Here is a 9,173-nt window from a genome sequence, read left to right on the forward strand (position 1 = left end):
AAAATATCTGCCTGGTATTTAAAGAATAAATTATTTTCATTAAAAAATTGTAAACATGTTTAAAAATTATTCTTTCCATAATTTTGATGACACAACACAGGATCATCTTTTTTAAAGAGTGTGTGAATGTCAGAAATATTTTTATTACACAGTCATATAGTATAAATTGGGTAATGTACAATGTATTTGCAGATTCAATATTTGAAATCTCTCTCTCTCTCTCTCTCTCTCTCTCTCTCTCTCTCTCTCTCTCTCTCTCTCTCTCTCTCTCTCTCTCTCTCTCTCTCTTTCTCTCTCTCTCTTAAATTTTTTTTTTTAGTTTTCAAGTAAAAGATACATGTATGTTTGAGCGTACACATACACGCTTTTTCGGGTATTGCCCAAAAAAACCCCAACAATTAAGTGATTCTTTGCATGTGAACACAGCAAATTAAATTTTGAAATAAATATCTATTACTATTTCTTTTGTTAAAGTTTTATCATTTTTTTTCTCTGGAACTGTTGAAGTGTTTGTGAAATTCACCCCAGACTTTGTCGGTGCGGAAGGATCGCTGAAGTGCAACTGATGAAGCGAAGTGCAACGTAGACACAGGGCCGAGGTAAAGAAGAATAATAACCCCCACAGAATAATGACTGGGGGTCACTTTTCGACGTAGAATAATGTCCCCCCCCTCCCCCGTCATTATTCTACGTAGAAAAATGACCCTTTATTAATAATTCGTATTAGTGACCAATAACAATTTAGTTCAAACAAACTAAACAAAAACAGAAATCCGAGTACCTGAATTTTGTTTTAAAAAAAAAGAAAGTATCAGGACGATTTTGGCTTGCAAGCAAATAATTATTTATACAACCCGTGCATATTTTGAGTGTAAATAAAGAATTGATACTCTTGTCATTCAAGTAATATACATATACATGTAAAAGCACGCGCTTTTCATAGAATTTAACGTTACATGTACAAACACAACCAATATCCCTGCAACATATAGAATACGCGTACAGGTTATATAAGAAATAAGTTCACTTGTTAACTACCAGAGAGAGAGAGAGAGAGAGAGAGAGAGAGAGAGAGAGAGAGAGAGAGAGAGAGAGAGAGAGAGAGAGAGAGAGAGAGAGTTATAATTATGTTTAATTAACCGTACATGATAGAATAAAAGCCCTCTCTAGGATTTAAAATTTAAGGTTTGTCGGAAATGCTGGAAATGTAGAAAAGATTGTTTTATACTACCGGTCTGAAGAAAAAGCTTCACAACAGTCCCAATATCCTAATAAACGTCATATTAAAACCTTAGGATGGTCTCAGGACAAAGTTATGGCGGTTCCACAAACAAGCTCAAGGGGATGCTTCAAACTGGATTTGATGGATGATGATTAATGAGATAACAAATACGTGATCTGTGGTTTTAGCCCAAAGAAATCTTCTGAAGTAAATGCGCATTTCACCATTAAAATACACGTAATCAGTACCTTTAATTTGCACTTGTCTGAGCTAACAGTAAAAACATGATTTCGAAATGATTAATATCTTAATACTTATTTATTTAATTCATTTAATAATAATTTGTATTATGAGAGAAAGTCAAGTGAAAAATATGGTTCTCAGATAGAAAGTCTGTAACTAAAGTTCAACCACCCCTCTGTTCACCTAAGGAAAACGCCGAGATGATTCAATATATACATTCGCCTAAATCAGGCACGAGGCATCGGTTTTCAAAGTAGGAAAACCAGTCAGATAAAAAGTTGAGAGGCCAATAATTATAAACTTGTAAGTTTATTTTTCTGTAGAGAATAGAAGAAAAAAGTTCATTTTTTCCACGTGGAGGGGCGAGCTACTTATCCCTTAACACCTCTGATGATACATTTATTGCATGTTGATGAAAATCTTTTAATTCTCTCAAAGCGACTAGTCCAAAACACAAACATTCAAGTAAATAAAAAAACATGAATATTGATGCATATACATGTTATTTTATTATACAACGATGATCATGAATATTCATTAGTCAAATATTTGCTCTGGTAAGCTGTTAGATTTACATGCATGTATATACCTATATATCTTTATACTATATGTAGGTCACAAAGAATCAGACAATATTAAAGGTAAGAATTGGCATTTTTGCGTTATAATTAATTACGCCTCCATTTCTATAGTGAATTTGAATTTCATGAACATACTAGTTATATTCTCATAATATCAATTATGAAAATAAATAAAAAATGTATCAATGATGTAGAGAGTTGACTTGGTCCCAAAATTAACACACCTTGAATTTTTTTTCAGATTGCGTTATAACAGAGCTACAAGATTGCTCTAGTAGGTAAAACATAAACTTAAAACAACGAATATAAATTGTGGAATGCAAAAGTTACATATTTGAATAAAGTTCTCTTAAAAAGCATCTGGCATGAGAACTCTAACAAATCACGAATCGTTTTGTATAATTATGTGACCACGCTTTGTATGGAGTTTTGTATAGAACCGTATTTAATTTTGTAAGCTCAAGTGATTAGCAAGGACCATCTAGCTTCAATGAACGGATGTTTTTTGGTGATCTACTGCTTCGATCTCTGTGCTGGAATCATCATCCACGCTCAGTATATAACACAGTCAGACTCGGGGCTTACTGCAGTAGGGATTCTGTATTAGGGATCTCAGGTATCAAATGAGTGTTAATATGCTCGATTGACATTCAACGTAATATGGAAAGATCTAGTATTAAATTTGCAAATAGGTCTAAGAACTATTCAGAAAAATAAAAGAAAGATATTCAAGTAGACCTGTTTTCGTAATATTGTTTAACCGTTGATAAAGGTAATTCATCTATATTGATAAGTTTTGCAATTGGGGTGCAACCGTGCTGTTCACAAAGACAATTTTTTGCATACAATAATATGTTAAATCTATTTATTATAGCAACTTTGGTAACCGCCATTATGATGTCAAATGTAGAAAAACTAAGGACTGATTTGAAAGTGTGGTAGAAGCTTATAGAAGTTAAGAATGGCGGAGGATGAGGAGTGTATTGCGGACGACGGGCAATGTGCCACAGATCTGGACGAATGCAGCACGCTTCTGCAAGTACTCCAAGACGCCGCCGTGCATGATGAAGACATCGGTAGTATATCGATAGTTCCTGTTTGGGAGGGTAAGAGTTGAATTTGACAACCCGAGAAAACCATAGTCAACCCCCGCTTCGCTTCGATTAACAATGGTTTTCGAAGGATGTCAGTTTCAACGTACGCGCATAATTTACGCGCATGTAACAATTCGTTGTGTTACCCATTGCAAAGTGCGTTGCTAACGCTAAGGGTAATAGATCGGATTATCAACTGCGTCTAAACCAGTTAGATTTCAGTATTCAACATGCAAGTATAATAATATTAAATGTACATTTTTTAAATTATCTATAGGAACCATTTGAAATAATTTTACATTGTACACACGTTGGTCACAAAATAGTGTTTTCACAGTCTTTCTGTAGTACCTATTTTTTAAAATAACTGCATGATATTTTTTTTTATTTTTATAATAACATGAAGCTAAGAGCAAATTGAAATGGATCTCTCTCTCTCTCTCTCTCTCTCTCTCTCTCTCTCTCTCTCTCTCTCTCTCTCTCTCTCTCTCTCTCCAGTCCACTCTACCATTATGCAACTTGAGCAATACGACACTTTACAGCTACTGTAAAATACATCTTTATATCTTTAGTTTACGATATACATGTAGTTTAATAATGTTACCTATTTTTTCCTTGATTACAGAATTGATCGATGGAATCTGCAGTATCCGACAAAATCTTTGCGCATGCTTAACCATAGACGACGAAAATGAATGCATCGGTGAAGGTTGTCGGTCGGATTGGGCGTTCTCTCGTAGATTCCGAATCAATAGCTTTACAAAGTGGATAAATTACCGTGCTTGAACAAAATCAATTTTGAACTAAAACTATTAATGAAATAAAATTCAAAGACTTGTTTTTATCTTATCTACATGTACTAACATCTTCTCAACAAAAGTTGAGGCCTTTTTTCTTTGAATTTTTTTAAATTGTTCTTTTAATATTCCCCCGATATTTGCACTAAGTCTAACTTTTACAGAAATATTGTACAAATCAGAGACAAATAGGGGTTTTATTTATCAGATGGAAGTTGAACACTTGTGCTCCGATAAAACGTATTAATCCTCAAATTGAGTTATTCACTGATGCATCGTTATCTGGATGGGGCCACAGGGGCCAAGCCCGTTTTAACATTAATTTCAATGTCACCATAAATAAAGAAAGGGGTCGAACTCTGACCCAGATAAAAAACTACCAGCTCGCTTCAAAAGCCTAATAAATCAATTATTTTTTATAACACTTGCAATGTGCATTTATTTTTCAGAAAAGTAATGTCTAAGATCACTCATGCCGAATTTCAAGTTGATGGGTCTTAAAATAGCGGAGATATTTAAAATTATGTGCGTGATGGGTTTTCATACGTACTCGAATGGGTTTCGGGTCACGTGGTCAGGTAATATAAATAGTAGGACCATGCGGTGGCGTGGCACTCTAAGCTCGCTCGCTAGTAGTTGTAGTTAAAATGGCTGCAGATGATATGGAAAGTGTTGATTTTTGGCTGACAGATGGTTGTTTAATCCTTAAATTCAGATAAAATTCCTTAAATACTCTCCAAACTGAACTTTTATTCTGCAGCCACATCAACTTCTGACCAGACCGACCATTGTGATAGAAAATGTTAAACTCAATTTCATTGGTTAATATTCCTGATGGTCCAATCAGAATCAGTCTTTCTCGAAGACGTCAAAATGGCTGGCCCTGTCAGAAGTCAATGTGGCTGCAGAGAAAAAGTTCAGTTTGGAGAGTATTTAAGGAATTTTATCGGAATTTAAGGATGTAAGTAGCGTGCGTTTGATGTGAGATTTTAAAAGATTCGTGCGATTGTTTCTCGACTTGTTGCAATACTGCTGTTGTCGTAGGCAAAATCCCATCGTGAACCCTGGACCGGTAAATGTCCGAGTAAAAATAAACTGGCGACTTCGAGAGAATAATGACGTATATCTCCGCTATTTAAGACCCATCAACTTAAAATTCGGCATGAGTGTATCTTAGACATTACTTTTCTGAAAAATACATGCATATTGCAAGTGTAGTAAAAAATAATTGATTTATTAGGCTTTTGAAGTGAGCTGGTAGTTTTTTTATCTGGGTCAGAGTTCGACCCCTTTCTTTATTTATGGTTACATTGAAATTAATGATAAAACGGGCTTGGCCCCTGTGGATGGGGCGCAGTATTAGGTGATTCTAAAACCAAAGGGTAATTGGACAGAATCAGAAGTTTCTTATGCCTCGAATATTAATTATTTAGAATTGTACGCAGTCTTCTTAGGACTAAAGAGTTTTTTTTATCAATTCTTTGTAAAAAAAGATCTAAAGATTCATATTAACAATTCAACTGCTGTTGGTTGTATCAATCATTTCGGGTCAACAAGATCTTCAAAATGTAATGATATTACAAGGAAAGTTTGGCTATTAGCTAAAGCTAACGACATCTGGATTTCAGCGGCTTATTTGCCGAGTAAAAATAACATTGAGGCAGATTTTGAGAGTCGGAAAATTAGAGACGACACAGAGTGAATGTTGAATTCAAATATATCTGATGCATTGTGTAAAAGATTATTTTTTCCAGGTGTTGATTTATTTGCATCTCGTATAAACACCCAGTTAAAGAACTATGTTTCGTGGAATCCTGACCCAGGATCTTTAGCCTTTGATGCATTCACAATTAATTGGCAACAGTTTTCTACCATTTATGCATATCCTCCTTTCAGCATTATAGACAGAGTGTTACAGAAAATCACAGTTATGGTTTCCGGTGCTAATGAGGATGTGTGTAAGATTCTGAACAGCACAAAGACATTGAGGTTACCGAATCGGCTGCCTGCGTTTCACTCGCTTCACAACAACTCCTCCTCCTCGCTTGTCATGTGTTCGGCAATTATACGAGGGACGCGGTTTTTCAGAGGAATCAGTTTCAATCATTATGAAGTCCTGGCGAATGTCTACTTATAAACAGTATAGCATTTATATAAAGAAATGGTTTCAGTTCATAGATGGGAAAGTTGATCGATCAGATAAAGGTGTGTTTAGATGATGACTCGAATTTGGGGCATACTCTAAAACATGACCTGGCCTGGCCTCAAAGTTGGCCTGGTCTCACTTTTGGCCTCAAAATTGGTCTGGCCCCAAATTTTGGCATGGCCTCAAATTTTGGCCTGGCCCCGAATTTGGCATCTTCAAAAGTTTTTGGCCTCAAATTTTAAAATTTTTCTTTTTTTTTATTTTCTTACTGAAGAGGGGTAAATTTTAGTGTATTAGTTGATTTATATAGAGTTACAGATTTGAGAATACGCTGTTCAGACAGATCAAGCATGTGTTTGAGTAATTAAGAATTGAGCAATGTCTAGAGTGGTCAAGTTTTATGGGCTTTTAATTATTGGAGCTATGGGAGCTATTGTTAGTAGAATTGGGAGCCAAGGTCAAGTTGGAGTTCAGACAACATGATTAGAATTTTATAGAGTTAAATGTAGAAATGGGGCTAATTATTTAATAAATTGAAGCTAGTGATTTAAGATAATCATCGATTAGAGCCATAGTAGTTTATATATATATGATGAGCTCTAGAATCGAGGGAGATAAAAGGGGATTAGAGTAGAATAGAGTATGAAATAGAGTTGGAGATTTAGAGGTGCACATGGATTAAACATAGTATGTAATGTGACTATTCCTTGGAATAATGTGAATAAACTTGTAAATATTTTTAAGCCGTCTTTCAAATATGTGTACTTAAAAAGAATTGCCGGTCACCTCCGTGACAATTTAGTTTGAATTTTTATTGATTTCTTTAAGAAATTTTGTTTAGAAAGGAATAATCATATGAAAAAATATATATGACAAGAGACCAATTATTTAAGTTTAATTAGTTTTATCCATGTCTAAACACATTTAACATTTCACGCGGTCTAATTCAATTAATGGCATTTGTGAACGACTGCGCATTCAATCCTCCGGTAACTTGACTCAGTGATGGTCATTAATCATCACCTCCTGATTAGAATAGAGTTGCATGCATGTGTTGCTTGTATATTTAGGAAACAATTTTTCTCCTCTGGGAATTGTCATTTTCAGAATTTGAACAAAGCAAAACTTTTTGTTACCTTTGATGTAGTTTAGAACACGCATTGGCATCAATTATTTTTTTCTCAAACAAGTCGTTAATAAAAGAAGAGTTAGATAGCTATTGTCCGATCCTGAGAGCAATTTAATCTAAATACATACAAAATAGTGTCATGGTTATACAATGGAAGGCAAAATCACATTCTTAAGTTCTTAAGAATTTAAAACAGACTGAATAAAAATCTATTGGAATGGATTACTAGACATACCTGTTGTCATAATTATGCATTGTTAGTACTATATTATCAATTGTAACTATTATTTTTAATAGACTATCACTATAAGACACTAAAGCCACAAAGTGGGATGTTTAATGTGCATTGAAAATAAATCACTAAAAAATCAATAAAATCATCGAATATGTGAAAAAAATATAAAAAAAATTTGAGGCCAAAATTTTTGAAGAGACCAAATTTGAGGTCAGGCCAATTTTTGAGGCCAGGCCAAAATTTTGGGCCAGGCCAATTTTGAGGCCAGTCCAGGCCAGGCCAATGGGGCCAGGCCAGGTTTTAGAGTATGCCCGAATTTAGGGGAACACTCGTTAGTCAAAAAATTTATAAGAGGGGTGTTTAACATTAATCCTAGTTTCCCACGTTATTCCAGTACATGGGATGTTAGACAGGTGTTAGATTATTTAGTTAGTTTAGGCAAAAACCGACACATGTCATTATTAAGTTTATCAATGAAATTGGTTATGCTATTGGCTTAGTTTCAGGACAAAAACTGCAGACATTGAAAGCGTTAAACATTGAGTTTATGACTGTTAATGAGAATTCTTCTGTAATAATTTTTGATGTTAAGGAATTAATGAAACAGAGCCAGACAAGGTTTTCATTTGAAACCTCTTCAATTTAAGCATGATGTAGATAATCCTTGTATGTGTGTTGTTTCTTGTATTTTAGATTACTTAGATAGAACAAAAGTGTTTAGAAATAATGTGTCTCAATTGTTAATTTCAACTCAAAAGCCGTATAAAGCGGTATCTACTGATACTTTAGCTAGGTGGCTTGTGGTACAGAACGCCAAGATAGATACTGATATGTACAAGGCGCACAGCACTCGGCGGCATCTTCGAATTTCAATCAAAGTTCGCCTTACAAGTGAGTCTCCTTTAATTTATCAATTTTCTCTGTCGAAATGTTAATGACTTATCCCTGTACAAGTCTCTGAAATTCTATCTGTATAATATAAGATGAAAAAATATGAACGATTTTAGTAGGTTAAGATATCCTTACTTAACCGTCGAGCTACATCTTAAGATGTCCTAAGTCCTAAGTTCCTAGGAAGAAGTCCTAAGTTGATCTTAAGATGTTTCTAAGTTTTTTCCTAAGTGGGTTCTCTCCGGGTACTCCGGCTTCTTCCCACACCAATGACCATAAGTGCCAACGAGAGATATTAATATAAGTTGCAGAACTTCTTTATCAATCGTTGTAAAATAAATAAAGCTCAGTTTTTGGTTTTTAGCCGGGCTCTGCTGAAAGCAGAGCCCTGGCTATAGGCAGGCAAATCGCCAATGTTACTATAAATAGCACAACTTCAAAAGTAAACAAAAAACCAAACAGCGTCAAGGTAAAGCTTCCGCTATACCAAATAGTTACACAAAGAGCCACGTTTTGTCAAAAGTGTTGGCATTTTGTTTCTTTTTTTTAGATTTCGAATGAATCTTTTTTAGTTTTCTGATTAATAACGTGTTTTTAAAACATTACTATGCATTTTGGACACATACAATGCGCATGAATTTCCATGAACTACTTTGCTGCGCAATGAAGAAATGGGGATTGAATATATAATGCTTGTTGCAAAATTCAAGGCAGTAGCTGGTGAACTTTTTAACTTCTACTAGACAGACATATTTTTTGTTTATAGCCGTTTACAAAACTTGGTCGCTCTCTGACGCTTTGCCGACATTAAAAGCATGAGAGAGAGAGAGAGAGA

This window comes from Magallana gigas, chromosome 9, assembly GCF_963853765.1.
Source record: "Magallana gigas chromosome 9, xbMagGiga1.1, whole genome shotgun sequence".
Classification (NCBI taxonomy): domain Eukaryota; kingdom Metazoa; phylum Mollusca; class Bivalvia; order Ostreida; family Ostreidae; genus Magallana; species Magallana gigas.